General features: G+C 41.6%; 1 pseudogene; it reads right to left on the reverse strand.

Moving 5' to 3' along the window:
* The window catches only part of LOC134378217 (B-cell scaffold protein with ankyrin repeats-like), a 64,190-nt pseudogene extending 43,632 nt beyond the window's left edge, over nucleotides 1-20,558 (reverse strand).
* Between the last annotated feature and the right edge of the window lie 4,711 nt (nucleotides 20,559-25,269).

The following is a 25,269-nucleotide window of genomic DNA, read 5'->3' on the forward strand; positions in this document are numbered from 1 at the left end:
ACATATAACTATTACACAGCAGTATGTGATATTACACAGCTTCTACTACTGCTACTTACATCAATTTTCACAAATGCAGTAAAATACAATAATATACGTATAATATACATATGATATACATGTATATATAATATATTATGATATATAATATATAGTAAATATATTAATTATGTATCATGATATAATTTGTAATCATTTATAATAATTACGTTATATGTAATTATGTTAATATAATTATGTATTCTATAGTATATATGTATATTATAACATGTAATATATATTATTTGCATCATGTTATATAATTGCATATAATTATGTATTATATATAATTTCATATATAATTATGTAATTACATGTAATTATATATAATACATAATTCTATAATATATATGATATATTACACAATAATAATTATTATTTATTATATATTATATGTTTATGTGTTCTGTATAATGATATGTGTATTACATGTATATTATAATGTACAACAATGTATGATATATATTACTTACGTTACATTACCTTACACTATATGTTAAGCTCACTGCACTTGTGGGGACTGATAGAAGCAGCAGCAGCAGCAGCAGCAGATGTTGTGTCAACCTGCCCAGAAGTGGCTGTCAGCACTGCTGGCTGACGGAGCTTAGCTCTTAGCCCTCTGCAATACTGTTCTTAGCTAAAGACAGCCACCTCATTCAAGGTTCCTGCCCTCTTACTGGGGACAACCAGTGTCCAAATAACCAGTTGGTGTGGGGTATTCAGGCTTGGTCCCCTTCCTCCAATTTGAAGCAGCTCTACAGGACACCCCAGCTCCGCAGCACCCCTAGGGTGGGCTTAGATCTTTGTCCTCTGTTGGGTCTGTTCCTCCCGAGGGTGCTCCCTAGTGAGTTCCTGCATGCTACCTGCCTTGGAGGCCTCCTCGCGGGGACCTTCATCTGTAGCTGTGGCCCCAGGAGTCATCCAAGGCAGCAGAAGCTGCAAGGACTCCAGAGCTGTGTCCCCAGCTGTGGGTCACAAGAGTCCTGGCATTCCCTGTAGGTGGCCTCTGGAAGAGGGTGGCAGTGGTGACAGGGATGTCATAGTGATAGAAAAAGTGGCACTAAAGGTTCCAATGTGTCAAGTGTTTGAGATATATGGAGGAACTGGAAATGATAAGGACAGTGGAATGGAAAGGCTATTTCCAGAAGCTACAGATTCTTCACAAAACAAAGGAAAGACTGAAAGATTATTCAAAAGAGAAAGGCTGGGTGTGAGAGCTGGAGGCCTACCTGGCAAAATGTAGAGAGACTCTCACATCCTGCAGCTGAAGGGCAGAGGAGGAGAGCACCAGGTGAACACTAGGTTCATAGCTGAACATAAGAATGACCAGAGAAAGTTGAATTCTCAGACTAAGCATGTCTGCTGAGCCAGGGTCAGGGAACTGCTTGGGAAATGGGAGTCTAAGTCATAGTGGGGACATTTGGGTGGATGCACTTGGAAATCTTAAATCCCTGGAACCCTCTGGGCTACAGAAGCAACCCATTTCTCCCTGTCCAAGGCTAGTGCACCATCCCCTTGTGACGACAACGCAGAGGTCTCTCCCCTGTAAGACCACACATGTTCACTCTGGATCTGTCCTCCCTGCCCTTCTAGCCACCCTAGACCCCCAACTAGGGTTAAGTCACCCCAGAACCTGGCTGGAGGTGTGCTGGGCCTGTGAGAGCAGGTAAGAAACTCCTCCTTAGGGTCGCTTCCACCCAGACATCGTGGAGGCAGGAATTGGGAGGACATGTGGGACCAGACGCTGAGGGAACCAGAGCTGGAGTCAGATAAGGAGGACTTTGGGGACAGGAGGATCCCTCTAGGATGCGAGGTCTGGAACCCTGTCAGGAGCCCAGGGATAGTGCTGACATGCTACCAGAAGCTGGAAAGAACGATGGTCAACACCAAGGGAAGCAGAAAGGCCCATGTTGCTACAGCATGTGGTAGAGGAACGAACCCAGAAGGCTCAGGAAATGTGGCCTGCTGGAGCAGCTTGATTAGGCGAGACCGGAAATCCCAGCAGATGACCATGTTCTGCAGGAGGGATGTGAGGGGTCTCTGCCCACTTCAGCACTTAGGAACGTGCCCACAACCCTGAGGAGCTCGGTGGCAGCCTTCTTCCTCACGCCAGGCAGACCCTGGGACAAGTGGTCACAGAAGCGGGCTACCTGATGACAGTGGGACGAGGCCCTGAAAACAGAGGCCAGGTGAGAGTATTGCGCATCAGTTATCCTGAGGAGTGGCGAGATTAGGGAGGCAGCCAGAAGGCCTGCCCTGCAGACAGCTGTGGTGGTGACAACGTCCTGAGGCAAGAATAATGGGCCGGCAGCAAGAGAGTGATCACTTCATCTGTAAACCAGTAGACGTCAAGGATGGGTGAGCAGGAGTCTCAGGACAGCTGTTTCCATAAAAGGTCGAGATCCCCTTGCCCAGTTTCCAGACCTGAGCATATTGACAGAAGTAGGGCCAGGCCACCTGGATGAGACCTCACACACACCATGACTGCACATGTTCCTCATCCTTCTCCAAAAGGGTGCAAGGCTGTTTACTCAGTTCACTGACCACTGGGGAAACAGGAAGGAATGCCCAAATATTTTGAGGATGGTTGGACACAGATCCAAGTTGACATTAATACCCAGTGATCCCAAATATCATGATGCTCACCACCCTCAATAGAATGGGGCATATGGAAGCCAGGTAATAAGTAGTATCCTATCCCTGGCCAGAGTCACATGAGTCCCCTGGGGCCACAGGTCCAGCCAATAGTCATGTTCCCCATCCCTGAGCATGTAATTAGAATAGACATGCGTGATAATTGGCACACTCTTGCGTAGGTTCATTGGCTTGTGGAGGAAGAGCCGCAAGAGTGGGGAACATGTATCAATAGGGCCAGGTTGAAGCTCGGCCCCTCCCCCAGTGAAGAGAGTAGATCAGAAACATACCGCATCCCCTGTGAATGGCAGAGATGGGTGCCACCCTTAAAATGCTAAAGGACGTAGGGTTGGTAATCCCCAATCAAATCTCCATTTAATTCACCAGTTGTTCCCCAGAAGAATGAGATGGGTCCTGGAAAACAGCAGCGGACTACTGCAACTTCAACAACCATCACCCCAGTTGAAGCTGCTGTGCCAGACGTGGCGTTTTTGCAAAAGCACATGAACGGTATAGCCATTGATCTTCTTTTCCATCCCTAATGGAGGACCAGAAACAATCCACATTCCTTTGGAACAGACAACAGTAAATGAGGGTTCTGCATAGAGCTATGACAGCTCTTCTGTTCTTGGTGATAATACAGTCTGAGAGACACCTGCAGACCATGACCCTGGCCCACTGTACTGATGACTTCCTGCTAATCAGAGCAGAGAAGCAAGATATGGCAAGTGTATTGGAGGCTAAGTTAAGACACATGCACTCTACAAGGTGGGAGATAAATCATGATGAGTTAAGGACCACCACACAATAAAAATGTTAGGATTCAGGGGTCTGGGCATACCAGGACATCCCTCCAAAGTTAAGGACACACTATTGCTTCTGGTATCTCCCACCACAAAGAAGGTAGCATGGTGTCTAAGAGGTTCTGGAGATAGTACACTCCATACCTGGCCCACATACCAAGTGCAGTGTCTCCTAGGTCTGCTGTAACAGATGACACAAACTGGGTGGCTTAAAACAACAGACCTGTGTTCTCTCAGAGTTGTGGAGGCCAGAAGTCTAAAATCAATGTATCAACAGGGCCATGCTCCTGCTGAAGATAAATCATGAAGAGTTAAGGACCACCACACAAAAATTTTATTCTCTCTAGAGAGAGATCCTTTCTTCCAGCATCTGGTAGCCCCTGGTATTTCTTGGTTTGTGGAAGCATCTTTCCAATCTCTGCCTCCATTTTCACATGACTTTTTCCCTGTGCATTTCTGTATGTTTCAAATCTCCCTCTTTTTTTCTTATAAGAACATTGGTCATTGAATTTAGAGCCCATCCTAAATCCAGAATGATCTCATCTCAGGATCCATAATTTAACTACATCTGCAAAGACCTTATTTCTAAATAAGGTCATATTCACAGGTACTGGGGTTTAGGACTTGGACACATCTTTTTTGAAGGACACAATACAATGCCAGAGGAGAGGGTCTAGGGAGGTTGGATGCTGGACCTTGACCCTGTCCTCTACCAGGTTCTTGACTCCACCATAGGAAAGGATTCAAGAGCAGAGTTGGAGTAGAAAGCGAAAACACGTTTAATGCAAAGAGAAAGAAGTACACACTTCACAGACAAAGTGCAGGCTGGCTTGAGAGTGAGCTGCAGCCCCACCTTCTTCCTGGATTCCAGCTTTATAGTTGACTGTTCTATACATATTCATGCTATCCAATGAATATTTAACTAAATGGGTATTCCCAGTTATGTGACTGGTTTGTAACCAGGCCTTGCATGTGCTCTGTTGGTCTCTTTGGAGCATGCTCATTGGTCAAATTCTAACATATACACTGAAAAATACTTAGAACATATTCAGTGCTCTCTAGCGCCTCCAGTGGAAGGTGGTTCAAGGATTAGACTCCTTTCAGCTGAGCATGCTCAGCCACTGAATTTACATGTCTGCCTCCCGTGGTCACCTCCTGCATTGCTGCCCACAACAGGTGCAACAAACAACAGTAACTCAGGACCTAGGGGAGGGCTTTGAGTCCCAGGGGAGGAGTTTGAGTCCTAGGGGAGGGGTGTGAGGCCCAGGGGAGTGGCCTGAAACCTGAACCCAGGGAAACTGAGCACCTCCTATCTCAAATCAGCTACATCAGGCAACACAAAGGCTTCAGCTTTGAGTGGGGTGCAGAGCAGGCTGTGGTACAAGGAAGTGCTCCTGCCACTTGCTGTACAACTTAGCAAACTCTGTGGTATAGGAGGTATCTGTGTGTGGGGAAACGATGCTGTGTGGAATGCATGACAAGTCCCAATAGGAGAATTAGAACATAGTCTCCAAGGGTCTTGAGTCAAGGCCATGCCGTCCGAAGAGTATTATACATTCCATGGAAAACAGCTCCTGGTGAGCTATTAGACCCTGGTAGAGCTGGAGTGCCAAAACTGTCACCAAGTGACCCTGAAGCCAGAGCTGCATATCATGAGCTGAGTTCTATCAGATCCATCACATCATGAGGTTGGAGGGCCCAACCAAGCCATCCACCATAACATGCAAGTGACACTTTAGGAACCAGGAGTGAGCAAGGCTGGAGGGCACAGGTGCGCCGCAGAAGCAGGGCCTGGCGTTCAGCCACCTGCCACACTTAGCAGTGTCTCTCCCTCAACCCCTCCTGGAGCGCCTGGCCAGCTGGTGAGTGAGGGACAATGCCGAGATTTGTGGAGAGGTATGGCTCAGCGTGCGAGTGTGAGCCAAGCTCGGATGACAGCCCCACCCAGCCCTGCCAGTGAGATGCAGTGCCACAAAGGCCAGCAGAGGTAGCCACTGAATGTGAGGGGAATCTAGAATGGAACACATCCATTGTCATCTCCAGTCCCCTTGCAGCAGCCAGGGCTGAAGTTTGTCCTACTTCCTTACTCTTTAAGTTCCCCCAGGAAATGAGACCACCCAGTTCTTGGGAGAGGTGCTGGTCTGTGACACCCAGCCCGGCCATGCAAGGCTGCCCTGCAGGGGCTGCTGAGCTGTCCCCGAGGCCCCATGAGTCTGCAGGGCACATCTGCCTCCTGCTGGAAGCCTCCTGCATGGAGCTCAGCCCTCATCCTCTCTCGGACCCGCACCTGGCCAGGGATCTCAACCTTGCGCTGCTGACATTTGGAGCTGGTCGTTCTTTGTTGTGGAGGCTGTTCTGTGCACTGGAGGATGTTTAGCAGCACCCCTGGCCTCCACCCTCCAGATGCCCTCCCCTCAGTCATGACAAACTGAAATGCGCACAGATGTTACCCCATGTCTCCCAGGGGAAAAATCACCCCAGCTGAGAACCAGTGAAGAGAGCCACCTTGCCGAGGACTGTGCTTCTGTCCCAGAGTGCTTTCCTTGTGATGCCTGATCAGCCCACCCTCTCCCTCTGCCCAAGCTTGTTCCCTGATGGTCCCAAGCACAGGTGCTATCCCAGGAGGGCTCCCCAAGGATTTCCATGTGAATCTCCATCTCAGAGTCAGCTTCCTGAGAACCTGGCCTGAAGCAGTGGTCATCTTCCCCCTTTCCAGAATCTGCCAAGGTGCTGGGCTGGGACACATCAAAGAACAAGAAAGACTGAGGTCCAGGGCCAGCTCCATAACTTGCAGGGTCTCTTGTTCAGAAATTATTAAGAATTTCAAAAGCATGACAGCAGAGCATTAACCAGCACGGTCGCTCCTGAGAGGGGGCCTGTGCAGTTGCACAGGTTGTTCACCCGTGAAGCCCACCCTGAATTGGTCATGTGTTCATGAGACTAACTCGTAGCTGGGCAGGCAAGAGTTAAACCACTAACTACGTAATGAGTTGTTGTACTGCAGTTGTGAGAAGTGTTCCACTGGAGAATCACAGGCTCCTGTGCAGGCTAACAAGGGAGACAGGCCCTTCTGGGCTGAGGGTTTGTGGAAGAGGAGGGATCGGGACGTGTGAGGCCACAGCCCCCACGCTGACTGCTCACGCAGGAACTGTTTGCCTGACCTGGCCAGCAGCAGGTTCTTATTTGAGGCCACGCCCCAGTGAGAGAAGCGGGTGGGCCGTGGACATGTGGCTTCCTGCGGCGCCACACACACCTCCTTCACATGGAAACAGCTCCAGAAACAGTATTCCTTAAGAGAAAAAAACGCTGTTCAAATAAAGTGAGTGGAAACTGGAGGTCTGTTACTGGTTTAAGAAAATAAAACAAAATCCAACATATTCCGAGACACACAGGGAATTAGAGGGGATCAAAAAGTCCACAGAAGGGCCAGTTACACGTCAGGCTCGGAAACGGGTTTAGTTCTGTACTAACGACGAGGAGACCTCAGTTCTCTCCCCAGCACTCTCTACTTCTTTGAATCAGGAAGAAGAAGCTGGCCCGTCACTTTGGGTTTCAGGAGCACTGTTAGGACGACTCTTTAGGACACTTTGAGCTCGCTCTTTCAGAGACACAGACACTGTAGTCAGAGAGAAGGCGACCTCAGTTGAGTGCCCACGTCCTGGCCACACAGCCCCAGCGAATTGTGGCTTTACCCAAGTCCCGGTTGTGACAGGGGACCCTGACCTTCCTAGGTGCCCAAGTGCCCCATTTTGGCAGAGCCTATTTTTGAGCAGGCGGCAGGGACAGCAGATAGCTTTTGGTGCCCTCCTTTGTGACTATACTGTGAAGGCCCCACCCATGGGTAGGATTGATCCTGATGTTTTCTTTTCAATGCAAATATTTAAAACCATTCTTTCGTCCTGGTTGACTATTTCTACTTCTCTTACAGGCAGCAAAGGACCTGTTCTTTTTCACAGGCACGGCCTCGGTGGCTGCGTGGGAGGAGGACCCTGGCTGGCCGCTCCCCAAGGCTGCTCCTGCTGCTACTGCCTGCGCCAGCGCCACCGCAGTCCACCCTCATGACACTCAGCATCACACTCGTCCCTCCTGTGTGCAGTGCCGGCTACTACACGGTCACCACAGGTTAGGGAGAAGTGACAAAAAAGATTCTTCTGTCATCCAGTGATACGAGGCGACTTTGTTAGAATTGCAGGGTTGGAAGGATCGCGGTTCAGTGAGACTCAGAGAGGATGGAATAAACTTCAGAGACCGTGAAGTCAATGAAACTCTAAACAACATCCTGTGCACGTGCATATGTGTGGTTTTTCCCCTGAGGAGAGAGTCATTAGCTTTTATCAAATTTTCCAGAAAAGCCCAGATCAAGCACTGCTCTACAGCATCTCTACTGAGTGGTCTCACAGACAGGAAATAATTGTCTCCTGAAGGTTCTCCCTATATTAGTCAAGGTTCTCTAGAGAAACAGAACCAACAGTCTCAGTCTCTCTCTCTCTCTCTCTCTCTCTCTCTCTCTCTCTCTCTGTCTTCACACCCCCCCCCCTTTGAAAGAGATTTATTTTAAGGGACTGGCTCATATGATGGTGGAGTCCTGCAAGTCTGAAATCTGCAGGGCAAGCTGGCAGGCTGGACCTTCATCAGGAAAGTCGATGTTGCAGTCTTGAGACTGAATTTCTTCTTCTGGAAGCCTCAGCCTTTTCTCTTAGGGCCTGCGGCTGACTGGATGAGACCCATCGCCATCACGGAAGGTGATCTGCTTTATTCAGAGTCTACTGACGTAGATGTCAGTCACGTCTAAAAAATACCTTCCCACAACATCTGGACTGGTGCTGACCACACAACTGGGCGCCACACACTTCTGCATCTTGGGAAAATGCTGGATGTTCTTTATTGCAGTGAATAATTCCTGTTATGATATAAGCAGTTATTACTGTGAAAATCCTCCTTAGATAAGTTTGCGGTTCGTACACTTACCCAAGATCACGGTTTTCTTTCTCATATGGTCACATCCTGGCAAAGCCAACAGTCACTTCTGGTGAGTGATTTGATGAGCACAAAAAAGCTTCCCACCCTTCCCACCCCTGGAATGTTTCTCCTCTTCTCTTCCAGAAACCCTAACCTCCTATACCACTGTCTTTAGGGGGCAAATCATGGGCCACAGAAGTCAGAGCTGGAGGGAATTGCTCTGGGCACGATGGTAGAGCAGTGGCACTGGCTTTCAGAGCGGATGGTGGTCATTGGGGCTGTTTTCCTCACTTCCAGCATGTGGTGAGTTTGTACTCCACCATCTCTGAGTTGACTGTGGCCATCAGCCTTGTTTGGGCCAATGGATGTGAGTGAACATGGTGTGTTTTGCTTCTGGGCTGAAGCTGTAAGTGCCAGGTCATGCTTCTTTACCTCCTATCACGGTCCATGGTGACTGGGGAAGCCTCTGTCTGCCCAGAACCCTGAGGGTCTTTGACCAGCACAGCCTTTACCCCTGTAAGAGGCGGAGCATGAGTGAGAAACTGTGCTTGTTACCATGGCATGCCTGGGCCATGCCAGCTACAACAAGCTGTGTGTGACTTTCACATCATAAACCACCCCATCTTCATTGTAAGCAGTCGAGGCACATGTCCAAGCTACTAGAACCCTCTGCTTCCTCAGGTTTCTCAAGGCCCCGAGGCCCACAGATTGATGCTGTGAAATCCTCACCTCCAGTGTGAGTCAGGAGGTAGGGCCTTTGGAAGGTGATTAGGTTATGAGAGTGGGTCCCCATGATGAGATTAGAGCTCTTATAAAAGGGGCCCCAGAGAGCTCTCTAGATCTCCTTCTGCCATGTGAAGATACAAAAAGAAGATGGTCATCTGCAAACCAGAAAGAGAGCTCTCACCAGACACCAATTCTGCCTGCACCCGGATCTTGGACTTCCCAGCCTCCAGCACTGTGAAAAATAAATTTCTATTATTTATAAGCCACACAGTCTATGGTACTTTGTTATAGCAGCCCAAACTGACTGAGACATCTATGAACACTGAGGAGGTAAGCTTTCACATTTTGAACATCATATTATGAAAAAGAATTATATTATGCATAACTGTGCTAATAAAATGGAAAATTGGAATGCAGTTGAATTAAGAAGAAAGAGATGTAGAAAATTAGAACAGACCAATACTGTGGAAGAAATTGGGAAAAGTTGTCCCCAGAGTCCTACAAAATCAATTGTTTTATGGACAAGTCCTTTAAACTTTTAAGGAATAATAATAAGTAATTTTAAAACAAATAGAAATAAGAAAAGGAAAAAAATCCATAAGCAAACATCAATTTTGAATATCAATAAATATAATCTCACAATTAAATTGGATTTATTCTAAAAATTAAGGCGGATTAATAGTAGTTACCTGTTTGTATCTTTCAATCAAAGTAGATGAACACGGGAGCTCCCACTAATGATCTCGGTAGACAGACAAAAGGCACTTGGAAATCTCAACATTTATTTCCAGCGAAAACTCTCAGATAACCATGGGCACTTCCTTAATATGATAAAGAATATCTGTTTCAACATCATATTAACTGTGTAAATAAGGGGTATTCTATTAAAGTCAGGAAAAAGAGGCTTGTGATTACCACACCTGCCTACTGTTGTTGAGAAACAGGAGGGTGTTAAGAGAGGAATAAATACTGGGGAGGTGACAGCACTTCGTTTATCCTTAAGGTAACGAAATTCAGAGTTATGCACAGATACTAAGAAATTAGTTGAATATTGCTTACAATATTCAGACAATTAGCAATTGTAGTGAGGCATCCAGCTACAACAGAAAGCTAAAAAAACAAATACACTGGAAATAATTAAACGGCATTGCAAAGATGTTCACAATAGCTTTAAAACGTAAGAAATGTCTATGAATTAAATTTAAGAGGAAGTGTAGAAGAGTTACATATTTAGGGAAAAAAAACCTTAAAAACTTTTTTGAGTGGCTAGAGGTGATTAAATCGAAAGACGGATCCTGCTGCTGGCGGGAAGTCGGACGACTGGGTAAATGATACTTAAGTGCATGAGAAATGTCAATGCATCTCAGTTGCAGCCCAACCCATGTTTTCAACTTTGCTAAGTGATTACAAATTTCAGCTGGAGGAGTAACTGGGGGAGAATAACTAAGAAAAACTGAAAATAGTATCTGAAAATGGTGATGAGTTTACTTTTATTGTCACATATTGATACTAGGATGCTACATAGTTAGGCTGCAAAAAGAGGCAGACCAGATTTAGGAACAGCATACGAAATTCAGAAACAGGCACGAGTGTATGTAATTATTTAATATATGATAAATGGGGCATTTTATGTGAGCAAGGAAAGAAAAGATTATTAAATTTACCGGGAAAACTACTTACCTATCTGGAAAAAATTAAGTAAGCTTTTTACTTTAATCCAAGTATTAAAATAAACTCCAGATGGATTAAAGAGATAAAATGTTAAATATGAAACCTTACAAGTAGTAGAAGAAATTTAAGTAAATATTTATGTAATTTTGGTGTTTGAGAGGCCCTTTCTAAAAATAACACAAAGGCAGGGACAGTAAATGAAATTTTCAACAGCTCTGACTATAAACGATTAATTCCGTGAATCTCCTGAGCAAAGCAAAATGTCACTTCACAAAAAAGAAAAATATTTGCCATCTATATTACAGATATAGGACCAGTGTCCTTTATATATAAAAAGCTTTTCCAAGTCAGTATGTAAAAGACAGATTCTTTGGCCAACGATTCTTCTTCCTGAAATTCATCCTAAGGAAATAAGCCTGGAGGCGGGTGTCATGGAGCCTGCTGGTTGAGGAGCCCATCCTTCCTAGAAGACAGTGAAGGAGCCGCACACACGATGGGGGCCCTGAGGATGGCCCGTGGGGAGGGAGGCTTATGGGGCAACACCCTGCATCACCAGTGGCTGAAGGAAGGGGTCTCCAGGGAGCTAAAAGAAGGCCTCAGATAACGAAGGTGTGACAGCAGGAGGGGCATCGGCAGAGTCTACGAACAAACACCCTGCTTTGGGGGCCCAATAAAAAATTGCAATGCTCAGCAAGAGTGGCGTGAAAGACCAGCAGTAACCCTCTAGATGACCCTATGACTGTGGGTAGTTGGTGTTAGCATCACCCTTTTCTAAAGCTCAGGAAAATAAAGCCTGGAAAGATTTCATTCTTGAAAGGGAGGAAAGAATTCAAACCACATTCACACTCTTCAGTTCTTTGCTCTCTTAATCTGAATTCTTTCTTGGGTGCCTTAACAAATGTCTCTGCTTCTTTTCCTCATAAGAGAAAGACCGTGGTAACAGAAGGTGTTTCTGTGGGTGTTTTTGTGGTAATTGCTGGTGCCATACCCTGTAAGCCAAGCTTGGTGTAAGGGTGGATTTTTGGAGGGAAGCAGTCTCAGGTCCACCGCCCTTCATGGACTGTTTCCACAGATGTACCCAAGGGGGCTGGAGAATTTGAAAGGGAAGCTCCACGTGCTCAAGGTCAGATTTCACGTCAGTTTTGCAGCTAAATTACAGGTCCTGCCACTTAGCTGTGAACAGAGGTCAGTAATTGGTGGTTTAGACGTCCAAGATGCTGCTCACATTCCTTAGAAATCCGTTTCCTTGTGTCTGTTTGATTTTACTGGGTGGTGGAAAGTCAGGAGTTGAGAACCTTGAGGGCCTCTGCTCGGACTTTGTGAACAAACTTTTGTCAGGAATGAGTTACCTGATCTGAGCCCATGTACTGGGATATTGAAAGGTTAAAAAAAAATCTTCTTGTATAGACTAGTAAAGATCTGTTGCTTTGCCTCCCACAGATTTGTCACCCCTTTTGATGCCCCCTGGGTGATGGGGCCACTAAAGATTACTCAAAGCCCATCTCTTCTGAGCAGTGAGAAGCCCCAAAAAGGGGTTAATCTGGAATCCTCAAGAGCAAGGCATTCCTTCCATTTGGGAAATTAACCCTGAATTTGGGTTCTTTTCCTGTATTTATTCTCCAGACCAGGAAGTTACAGGAAGAAAACATAGGTGGGGTTTTTGCTAAGCATAATTTAACAAGTTTAACAATAGAAGCTGGTAACATTCAGTAAGACAGGCAAGGAGACATTCTATAATGCAATTTGCAACAAAAGCTTGATTTTAGCAAACATTCTCTTCTTACAGCAATTTCCCAATATCTTTACATATCAATCAGTAACTTGTCTGTCTTTGAGCCAGCAACCTTACTGTGTTACACTTCTTTATCTTACAACAGATACAACAGACTGGGGAAAATTTCCTGTCCTTTGCAAGGTCAATATTTGAAGCTGCGAGGCTTTGGAAAACCAGACCCTGTGAAGTACATTTGCTTTATGCATACTCCACAAAGATCAGAAATGTGGAGGTTACACTTTGCTTCTCTAGGTCTTCGTTTCCTCTCTGACTGTCACCTGACCTGTTGAGGTGCACAGCTTATTGTTAAATTATTGTAAACATGATGTTCTGTCTCCCTCCTTCTCATCCAGGAGTCAGCAAACTTTTTCTGTACAGGGTGAGTAAATATTTTAAGCTCTGTGGAGCCAGATGGTCTCTCACACTCTTCAACTCTGCCATTTGGAGGTGGCCATAGACAATCCACAAGCAGGTGGGTGTGGCTGTGTTCCAGTAAAAGGTTATTCACGAGAACAGGTTGTGGGCTGCATTTGGCCCATAGGCCAGAGTTTGTGGATCCCTGTACTGGTGAAAACCTTTGAACTTCATGTCCTGCTTTCTACTTACTCCATCTCCTTTTCTTGCTTCTTCCAAATTTTGTTCAGCATCTATAATGTGACCACCCTCCAACAATGAATAATGGAAAAATAAGGTTTTGCCCATTTTAGTACCTGGTATAACTGAAGGCTATTCCTCTGGGTTCTTATTCCCAAGGTAGGTACTTGTGGTTGTTTCTGTAAGTGTCTTTTCTGCATTTCTCAGTCTGCTGTGAAATGGCCGGTGCTGCTGAGACAGGCCTCGCAACCCATGGTCCTAATTCTGTAAGCCATGGCATCCTATATTGAATTTTCTCTTTGCGGCCATTTATTAAGAGCATTACATCCACTGCTTTTGCTTTTAGCTACTATTTGCATTAAGCACACTTGCACACAAAGGAAGAGACCACTCTAATGCCTGCGATACCCAGAGTGCCTCTAACCCTGGGTCCTTGTGTACACTGCTGTAGCACGTGCATGATGCTTAACCACTGTGGTACAGTAGCCTCCTCAACCCCTATCTGTGGTTTTGCTTTCCATGGTTTCCATTACCCATGTTCAGCCTCAGTTCAAAAACATTAAATGGAAAATTCCAGAAATAAAAAATGCGTAAGTTTTAAATCACATGCTGTTCTGATAGCATGATGAGATCTTGTGCCATTACCTGCCTGGGACGTGAATCACCCCTTTGCCTAGCGTCTCCACATTATATAGGCTACACTCCCCTCAGTCACTTAGTAGCCATCTTGGTTATCAGATAAAAAAATATATATGTGCGTATAAGGTTTGGTACTATCTGTAGTTTCAGGCACCCACTGGGGATCCTGGAATGGATCGCCCAAGGATGAGGGAGGACTACTATGTTGGGTTGAAAATATCTTGTTTTTTTGAGATCCTACTAAGTGCAGAATCCCCTGTGAGCCATTCGGTCCGTACCATGTCACATAATCATCCTAGCAACTCTGGTATCTCATTTTCCAGCAGGGACAGGCGACTCAGAGAGGTTGACTGCACTGCCCAGTGGTACAGTCAGGACTGAACTCTACATTCGTCTGACTCCCAAGCCCATGCCTTTAATCATTATATCATCATCATTATCAATTTAGCACTAATTACTAGGCTCATCCAATAAAGATCTACAGAGCATTTCCTATTCCCCAGGCACCAGGCCACGTGCTGGGGACGTAGCAGCAAATGAGGGAGAATAGTCCTGCCCCCTAGGAGCTCTCAGGTACTTACTGATAATCACCCAATAACCGTACGATTACAGCTGTGACGTGCTATAAAGGGAAGCCCAGGAGCCACGTGGGCATATGGCAGGGGACCTAAGTGCAACGGTTTACCTCCCACCAGTGTTACCAGTTTTTTCAAGGACAGGGACTGCCTTTTGATATCTGGTACTTTATGTAGCTGTCCCTATTGGGACAAGTAATTCTGACTTCTTTATCTCCTCTACCTGGAGGGAAGTCCTTCCCCCCCACCACTGGTGTACATGGTTGCATGGTGGCAGAGGCTGGTGTGGCATGTGTGCACCATGGTGATCTATGTAGCAAGTGGAAGTAACGAGACATGCACACAGCAACGTGGATAGACCTTGAAGCAAAAGTAAGAAAAAGATGCAATTTACACCACAATGCCATTTACGCAAGTCAAGGCACGTACACGTACAAAACAACCCAATATATTTCATCAAAAGAATACATGATTATTGAATTATTTAAAGGCTTATATACAATGCCTTACACTGGGCCTGGAGTAGGAGTGGAGGAATAGCTGTGAAATCAGGGATAAAAGGGGAAAAATACAGGAAGAGAAGAGCCTTGTACAGAATGTACTGAGAAATATGACTGGTTGAGGTCTCCACAATAAACAGCAAGAACAAAAAAATCATTCGACAGAGCAAGTAGCCCTCCTGTTGTGCCTGACAGAGGGTGACGATCTTTAAACACTGGCCCTAAGCTTCAGGCAGAGACATTTCATGATGGGAAACAGGGGCAGGAAAAATAGAAGCAGGAAAGAGGACTGTCAGGGAAGGGAAGGGGAGGGGAGGGGAGAGGAGGGGAGAGGAGGGGAGGGGAGGGGAGGAATGAAGGAGGAAAGAGAAAGAAAGATCTAGCAGCAGGTATCTCTTGCCTCATTTCTCAGACCTTAGTTGTGAAAGAGCAGGAGGAAAGCGGCTCTTGGTTTCAAAAGCTGAGCTCTGCGTCGATTTGCCTCTGCACTCTACCTGTGTCAGCCGGTCAAGGGTGTTGTTTGTTTGTTTGTTTGTTTGTTTGTTTGTTTGTTTGTTTTGTTTTCAACCTTAAACTTACCGTGGAAGGTGAAGTGAGGTTTTTCCAGCTGGCAGGCGGCAGCTACAGGTCGCGGTGGGACGAGGCGGGTCTGCTGCTCATGAGCGGCTCTGGTGACCCATTTTCTGGCTCGGCTTCGGGATGAACACGCGCCAGTCACCGCATGGGTCCTCGGAGCTGCCACCGCCGGCCTCGGGAGGCTCCTGCTCGGCCTCCGCGTGCGGCTCACGCTCCTCCGCTGCCCCGGGGGCTGCGTTCACCTCGGCCCCAGCCGCGCTCTGCCTGGACGACTTTCCGCTTTCCTGCTGAAATGCTGGGTTCTGTGCGGCTGTTCATGATGAAGATTGTCTGACTTAGTTAAACACACCGTCTGCAGGCATTTCACGTTTTGTACATTTGTAAGAAGTAGCAGTGCTGCTAATAGAACTTTCACGACCTGATACAGTGGAAAGCTGTCAAATGCGTAACTTTAGTGAACAGTCATCTCTGGGCTTTTAAAATATTAACGAAATGAACAGTCAAAGTTCCATTATCTCTCGCTACCTCAGCACATGACACACTTATGCATGTAATGATGTTCTGATTCTCTGCAGTTCTCTGAGCAGATTCATATATTTGATAGCATTATTGCATTTTATTAGAAAACTGTATAAGTGACCTAATTAAATAAGTATTGTGATGCAAAACATAAAAAAAAAAGAAATAAACCTTGACTTGCTTATAAATGATGAATAGAAATGAATCTCTGACTCTTATTTAGTTATTATTTCAATATTCTTATTATATATGCTATATTTTAATTATAGATGCCATGATAATTTTTATAATTTATTATATTAATTTTATTATAGATAGCATACCAATTTTTTGAAAATATTACTTGGGAAAACATTAATATTTTTTGATGAGGAAGGCATCCAAATCATCCATAGTAGTTAAATTTTTCTGAGGCTCAGTTCTCTCACCTAAAAAATGCATTTTATCCTAAAATTTAACCAAATGATCTGAATTCCTTCCACTCTAACAGCCGTGCCCTCATTTGTTTTTATAGTATGCACAATATATGCTCTTTAACTACTCTGGAAGAAAATAGAAAAAAATATAATATGATAACTTTGAATCTTAAAAACACTTTTATTAAATTTTCTTTATTAAAAAAATCTCCAAATAAAGGGTTTGTTGTGCAGTATATGCATGTATTGAAACAACACACTGTACTCCATAAATATGTATACGTGAATGTTAAAATAAAATTTAAAAAAAGAAAGTGAATATATTAAAAACATAAAGGATTAAAAAATTTAAAACAGACTTTGGAACTTCTGAATGGACTTTGGAACCTCTATAGCAGACATTGGAATATATGAATTGTTATTGTCAGTGCAAACAATTGTTGTATTAAAATATCGCTAAATTAAAATACAGCTTAAAAAGCCAAATAGCAGATTGTGAAGGAAAAGAACTTTATTTATTTACTTATTTTTATTATTATTTTTTAAATATGAAGACTTGAAACATGGAAATTTTTCTGCAATGGGAGAAAAATTAGGTGGAGAAACATAATGCCCGTGATGGTACCCCATATTACTATATGGAATTTTCTTTTTTCTTTTTCTCTTCTCTCATGTGAGAAAAAAGAAAGGTACAGCTTCCAGTACTAGAACTGAATCAAGATTCTTTAATTACCAGCCTGTCCAGAGCAGACAGAAGGTCATTTTTGCATGATATGTCTACACAGATCTCATTCATTTTTCTACCACTAACACCAAACACAGACCCTGAAATAAAGTAGCCTCAAGAAATGTTGATGAAGTAGATGATGGAATGACTGAAAAGAAATCACTGCTTAGGGTAGCAAAAGGACTTCACTATTCCTGTCTGGGCCAATCAGTCATCAACTTAGAATCACATTTAGGCTACAGACAATTAGTCATGGTCACAGTGCTGTTTATGTATTCAGTGTTGTTAACACCGAATAAGCAACAGAAGCTCCATGGTACTGGTCAAATATGCCCAAACCTGGAATCCAGCGCTGGAGAGTCAGATCAATGGGTCAGCGGGTTTAGTGCACTCGATGGTAATGGTGATGCCCACAGAAACCTGCTGACATAGGGTGTTGTGTGCTTCACCCCCTCTCCACGAAGGAACCTGACAGTTGAGCCCAGTCACACAGAGCTTTCTTTATGAGAAAGTTTCCAGTTCCAAACTGTAGAAATGAGGTTTTCCTTTGCAAAGAACTGAAATTATGTTTTCTTATTACAGACAGTTCTTCTGAAGATTAAATGTCTTGATGAATATATCATCATTATCTATCACGGACTTGATCATCACTTTTATTATTATTAAAAATGATAAGATATATCACCTTCGGTGCATTAATTCATTAATTTAATATCTGGCATTTTGGGGAGGTGTGTTGTGCAACAGATTTGAAGGAGTTTACTGATTTTGCCAAAGCATTTAATTTTATTTGATTTGCTTATCACTTGAAAAACTTGTGGTCTATAATGTTTAATTAAACATCGACTATTTACTGTTACAGGTGCTGGGGATACAATCAGCAGTAAACAAAACAAGTCCTGATCTATTTGAACATGCCTTTTAGAAGGAGAGGACAGGTAATAAACCAACAACCAGAAAAATAAACTGTAGTGTTAAATGTTGATAAATGCAATGAAAAAGAGGAGCAGGTAAAGGGAAATTAAAAGCAATGGTATCGTGGAGAGTTATGATAGAAGAAAGCCATGAGGATACAAGAGGAAAAGTGTGTAGAAGGAAGAGAAATTGCAAATGCCCTGAGGCAGGAGCATGCTTGATGTGTGAGATGTCACTGCAGCCTTGAACAAGCAAGAGAGTGGTCAGAGATGGCAACAAAAAGATTATCTAAGGCATCATAGGTGATGAGAAGGATTATGCATACAATGGAAAAGTAGAGGAGGATTTGGAGCAGAAAACTGATTAGTTCCTTCATAAAGCATAGCAAGTGAGAGGAGGCAAGTGCAGAAGTTGCTATCATGGGATTTCTTAACATGAGTACTAAAGACATTTCGGACTGCATAATCCCTTGTTTTGAGGAGCTCTCCTGTGCATAACAGGATATTTAGCAGCATTCCTGGTGTCTCTACCCACTAAATACCAGCAGCAATCCTCCCTCCTCATGTCTTGACAATAAAAAAAACCCTTTGTTCGTTGCCAAATTGGTCACATAAGGGGTGGTAAATAGCTCTCCATTGAGAACCGCTGTGCTACTGACATAATCCAGGGGAGACCTGGTGACAGTGTGGACTAGGATAGATAACAATGAAAGAGGTGACAAATGATTGAATGCTGGCAATATTTTGAATGTAGAGTCAACAGTATTACATGACAAATTGGATATGGGGTAGGAGAGAAAGAAAAATTATAAGGGTAACTCCAAGGATTTTGGATTGACTTGAACAACGGAAGGAAGGCATTGACACTGAGATGGAGAAGTCCGCAGGTGGAGAGGTCTGGGAATAACAGGAATCAGGATTTTCAGAAATATTGAGTGAGATGCCTAGCAGACATGCTGGTGAAAATGTTGAGCAAGCCATTGCATACTAATGAAACCTGCCATGATGGGTGGTTTATAAAGATGTAGGATCACCGAATTAGTCTTCAGTCACCAGAATATAGAATTACAACTATTAGAGCCAATGAGGACCTTAGAGAGTATCTCAGTTCAACCTTCTCACTTCATAACTGAGAAAACTAAGGTCCGCAAAGAATGCAATTATGTTAAAAAAAAAACTGAAAAAAATATAACTGCCAAATAGAATGTTTATATCAGCATGACTTGTGTTCTCTCTGGATTGAAAAAACTGGTGTTTGATTATTAAACTTTGAGCTTATTAAATGTATTTAAATTAGTAATATAATGTAGTAGATCTCTACCATTTTACCCATAAAAAGCATTTATTTAATTAAATACCATTTCACATCTCTTCAGTCTTACTTTTCCAGTTACATATACCACAATATAGAAGTCACTTATATACATGACATGCAGGAAAACTTACAGGGAGGACTTGTAGACAATGAGATAATATGCTCTTCATAGTCATTTTCTTGCTCATTATTTCTGCTAATTTCTTGGATCTAAAAAAAGAGTAATTTTTAGTAATATTCAGTAATCTTAATAAATCTTCATTTGATACCTGTGGAAATTAAAAATAATTTTTATTTAAATACTTAAATTCTATTATATTACAGATCTTGGTTATTTTATTTGTGCTGTCTATAAGGACATGATAACACAGAGTGTTAAAAATATAACTGGGAAACAGAACATTTGTAATAAGCAATAAATTGCTTTAAAAATGAAGCTTATTGCAACTAGTTTACTACTGAAAGAAAGCAATCATGAAATTTAGGTGCAATAAAGAACTTCTGAGTAGAATTTAGCATAACTATTTCTCTTAGAAACTATGAGCTTTGCTTCCTTTTAACATTTTTATATCTTTTATCCATTCAAAAGATATTCTTAATTACATCAAATATTTTAATACAGTGAAAAACAATAAAATTATAAAGCGATTTATTCTCCATCTTTAAAAAGAGGAAAGAACCTGAGTAAGGGTATGTCTGTTCATTTTTCTTTCTGTTATCAGTTTCACCAAACTTGGAATGCAGAATTACTAAGAAAAGACAGAAACCTGTTATCTCCAGAATTGCTGGTCTTTGGTTATAATCTCTGAAGGAGACATGGAGTCTACATTGTGGAGAATACTGTGCTCACAGAGAAAGCTAAATAATACCAGTGACAGTTCTATTTTTGCAAAACCATTTAGGGAGAGGAATAGAGCTTGGCTGTTGTTAACATAGGTCACATTTTGTTACCATAAACTCCAAATGATTATTCAAATGGTTTATGATTTTGTTCTTAATAAAATTGATTGAAATGATTAGGCCATTTGCTCGGCATTTAGAATGTCCCTTTAAAAATTAGAAGCATCCATATTAAAACATTTTTAAATTCATAATAGCTTTGATATGCAAAGGTATTTTGACCCGAGTACTGACTTCATTAATTTGGTTTATCACCCACCTTGGCCAATGGAAGCATACTGGAATTTATTTATTTATTTATTAAACTAATGCTACCCAGAGAAGCAACACAGTCCCTGATTTCTAGTGGAATCTTGAAGATAAAAACTCTTTAGTATATTTTTAGTGAGACTGATGCAGTAACTCATTTATACTTCAATCACATTTTCCTCTTAGTGGGCTCCACCAAATGCCAATATGAAAAATCACATAGTTTAGTAGGGGGCTTGACATACTGATTTATATTTGTATGCTGTGGTATTAAAATCATTGTTTAATATAGCTTTTCTTTGTTTCTAGTTAGCCTGACCTATATATTTCATAAGGTAGGTTAACAATATATTAAAAAATCCATATACTCTCAAAACCTTATCAAGGAAGTTTTTGCTAGTTGAATAAAAGAAATCGTTTTCAAAGATATCAGGAATTATGCAAAAATTCCTATATATTGTTCACAAGTCTAAGCATTAAGAGCTCAAAATCACTGTGAATTAATAAAGAGTCATCGGACAAGTATGTAGATCTGTGTGTATGCACTGAGGTTGAAATCTAATGAAGTCATTTTTTGTGTCATAACTTAAACTATATGATATTTGTACCAAAAAACAAGCACCCCAAACCCAAGAATTTCTTAAAGAAAACTGTTTGCATATTTAAAAATTGGCATAGTTTCACTGATTTGATCACTTTCATCAGTACTACGTACAATTAATACTTTGTACAATCAGACAGTGCAAAGAGTAATTGTTTTCTCAGGAATGACAGGAGCTTTAGAAATATTTAAACTGAAATACAAATGTTTCTTACTTGGTTCCTTACACTTACAATCATATTTATTTTGAAAAAACATGCTAGATCTAGTGAGATATTAATAACTTCAATAAATCAACAACAGCTTCAAAGATAAGAATGGTGGCATTCTGACACTTCATCACTTTAAACCTTGGTTGTGTAATGCACGGAGCATGGACTTTGGGATTAATTTAAGAACAAATCACAGCTCTATTTATTTGCTATGTGATATAGAGCAAGACATTTAACCTCAAACCTCAGTATTCCATTCTGCAAAATGTGGATAGAAATATCTCTGCCATCAGTTTCTGGAAGGGTTAAATTAGAGCAATATAAGCACACCCATAGCATACCTACCACATAGGAAAGTACTCAATAAACGTAGTCTTCACATGTTAAATTTTCCTTCATCACATACTATATAGATCTACTTTTAAGCAAACATGGTTTCTTCTTCTAGTGCTAGAGTCTGATGTTATTCATTCATTTGTCAATTATTTATGCAGACCTACTTTATGCTAAGTGCTTTGTTAGCTATTAAGAAAAGTAAGTTTTAAAAAAATATACAATTTCCATTCTCAAAAATATCCTGTTTTTATTAGGAGAGGAAGAAAAATAGTAAAATGATTAGAATACAATATTTTGTTTATTTCACTACAACAAACTCAGTTCTCACAGGTGAGTAGAGAATCAAGAAATTGTCAGATAATCAGGGCAAAAGTTCAATTCATTTGCTTTTTGAGTGGGGAGATTGGATTTAAAAAGTATCTCGATGGTTGCATTGATTCCCACTTCTCTAAATAAAAGTTCAAGCTTAAATGACAAAAATCTATTAGCTGAACACACTAATATTCATTGAATAATGTAATATTTCAACCCATAGATCCTCCTTGCAGTACACAATGTTTAATGAAATTAAAATCATTCATTACCAAAGATTAAAAAGAGAACTTCTTATTGACTGAGGTTTATAAAGCTCCACATGGCTTTGGCATCTGGAACTGTGGAAACTGATCTTAATATTCTGATTTTGAGGAAGTGAATAAAAACAATCTTCACATGGCAGTTGGTTTCCAAATCACTTTATGAGAACCTGAAGATATTGTAATTGGCCCAACTTTTGCTCAACTTTCCACAGTGTTGATTACAAGTGATTTCACCAGCTTTTAAAGCACATGGCAGTCTGTGGAATGGAAATTAAATGATAAATATGTTCTAAGAGTAACAAATTGACCTTGTAATATTTTATGTATTAACACAAATGAAAGCATTAGGTTAAAGAATCTGAGAAAATGCTTCAATGGAAATAATTGAGATTATTTTTAGTAAATATTAAGAATAATGACCAATGTCATACTAAAACCATGAATAATGGCAAACACAGAGTCTCAAAATAAAACTTTAAGGATACATTGTAGGAGTGTAATGTCTGAGCTCTAATGAAATCTTTTAAATTTTCTCCTTAGGCCATCTAGGGATATGATCTAAAACCATGGAAGTCTGTTTTTATATTATAACATTGGAACGTTGAGTGCAAAAATTAGATAGGAACTCTTTCTTTGGGAGAGGCATGAAGATGAATAAGATAAATGTGGAGCTGTTAAACTCAGGGGGAAAAAGTGGACATTTTCCTCTACATGGGTAAAAATTCCATCTGAACAATCTGCATATATATGCCCTATTTTTCAGGCACAGTCTAATTATAGAAAATTAAAGTGATGAAAAGACACTATGACCAGGTGAAAGAAGTCTCATTTTGCACACATGAGGAATTCCATTTTCTAACTGAGACCAACAAGGACAATCTGGTGAAGTGAAAGAAACGTGTACCAAGGGGACAAGCAATGTTTTCATCCCTTAGTATGTGGGAAGGGAGAAAGAAACAGCAGGCATATTGAGACCTACTCCTTCATGAGGAAAACAAGATAGAAAAAGTTTAGCTCTTAAACACCATTTACGGAGTGTTGGCTTCTGCAGCTGGCACGTCTCCCACCTGGCCTGTGCTCGCCCCAGGCTATTCTCTCATTCCAGGTCACCCTCCAGCTGACCTCCTGGCATGGACACCCACAGGGCTTCACCAAGTGTGAAAAAGAAAAGTCCGGAAAACAGTTAACCAGATTTTCCAGTCAAGTCACTGGTGACTCTGTGAGAGGAATCACAATAGAATTGTGTGAATTCATACTGGATTGAAGAAGCTTAAAAAGTTAAATGGGGGTAAAGAACCAAAGGCATCATGTATAGTCTTTCCTTTTAGATTTCATAAAGTAAAGAAGGGACATTGGGCAACTGTGCTTAAGATTCATTTTTCAGAGAATGAGTTAAGATGTCAGAGAAAGAGTGCTTCATTACAGGCAAAGGCTACTGAGAGGGATGGTGACACCCAGAGCTCACACGCTCAAAACACTAGACTGGGCAATGTAGGGCATACAAGTACTAAAGTTGGATGATTCCCAACCTCAAGTAGTTTGCAATTAGTGAGGAAGACAAACAATATGGACAAGGCAAAACATGCTTTTTAAATGTACACATACTTGTAAAATGCTGTAAGATAGAGAGAAACACGCCCTCATTTCCATTGGGTGAATGGAACAGAAAATTTTACAGAGCAGAGAGTATTCAAATTGAGCTTTAAAGGATAAGTATGAGTTTAATCCATAAAGAAAGGGAGGAAGCAAATTATTGGTCAATAGGCGGGTATGACCACAACAGCAGGAAGACTTGGTAGATGGATTCAGTTGGCTTGATTAGGTTGCATGGAGGGATATATTTGAATGCAAAGATGTGGTGGTGCATTAAGATGTTCTCTGATAAAGTTTTAAATGCTTTGGAGTATGTAATTACTTCCTAAGAAGTAGAAAGTAATGAGTTCTTGCCTGTATTTAAAAAACAGAATTCTAGTAACAGCAGGTAAGAGGGAGAAGGGGCTATTCTAATAGTTAAGGTGAAAGGCAATGAAGGCTAGTGAAAGAAAATATTTACTGGAGAAGGCAAATACAAGAAATATTCAGGAGATGGTAGGCACAAAATTTTGTATAGCTTTGATGCCAAAGGCTAGAGAAGAGGAGTCAAATAGGACAATGTAAATTTCTATTCAGCTCAACATCTGACAACCAGTTCTCATGTTTAGAACCATCTTTTTCAGGACACTTCTCCAAAGAACTCTTGTCATTTAGAGATGAGGGCACTGATTAAAAACATATTTTTATGTAATTTGAGGTGGGAGTTTGAGGTAAAGATAGAAAATCTACATCTTAAGTATCCTTTGCATTGCTTCTTGGAACACTTGAAAATATACGTGGAGTAGGTTTGTGGCTATGAAATGATGAATCTTCCAGTTTCTCTACGAAGTTAAGAAGTTTACCAGCCTGGGAAGACAGAAGGTAGTTAATTGTATAGAGGCCAAATTAACTGGCTAGTAGAATTGAATTGCAAAACAACTAAGTACAAAGTCTAAATTAAATTATAAAGCTACCATTATAGTTCTTACATACAAGCTATTGAATATCAAACTATAAATTACATTTATTCAAGTGTGACTAAATTTCTTTATAAAAAATGAAAAGATTTTATACAAGTTTGCCATAAAATTAAATGGGTTAATTGTGTATTAGGCACTTCTGAATAATACACTGAGAACAAAAGCCACATAGTTGTGTCTACCATTTAGAAATGAAGTTAGAAGGTGAGGAGACAGCACAAAGAAAGGGGTTTGTACAAGAGAACACAAGAGAGATAAGAAAATGTCAGAGATAGTCAGAAGGAGGATGCAATCACACAAGTCAAAGTTCAAAGCTAAGAGGCAGAGAATCATTTTTAATTAACCTTCCTTGATTTCAAAATAGTATTCAGGACTCAGCTAAAACATCTTGAAGAAGAATGAGTTTCCCATTCTTTACCAAAATGTGTAAAACTGAGCTCTGAGAAATTCTTAGTATGTA

The sequence above is a fragment of the Cynocephalus volans genome, chromosome 5 (assembly GCF_027409185.1).
Source record: "Cynocephalus volans isolate mCynVol1 chromosome 5, mCynVol1.pri, whole genome shotgun sequence".
Classification (NCBI taxonomy): Eukaryota; Metazoa; Chordata; class Mammalia; order Dermoptera; family Cynocephalidae; genus Cynocephalus; species Cynocephalus volans.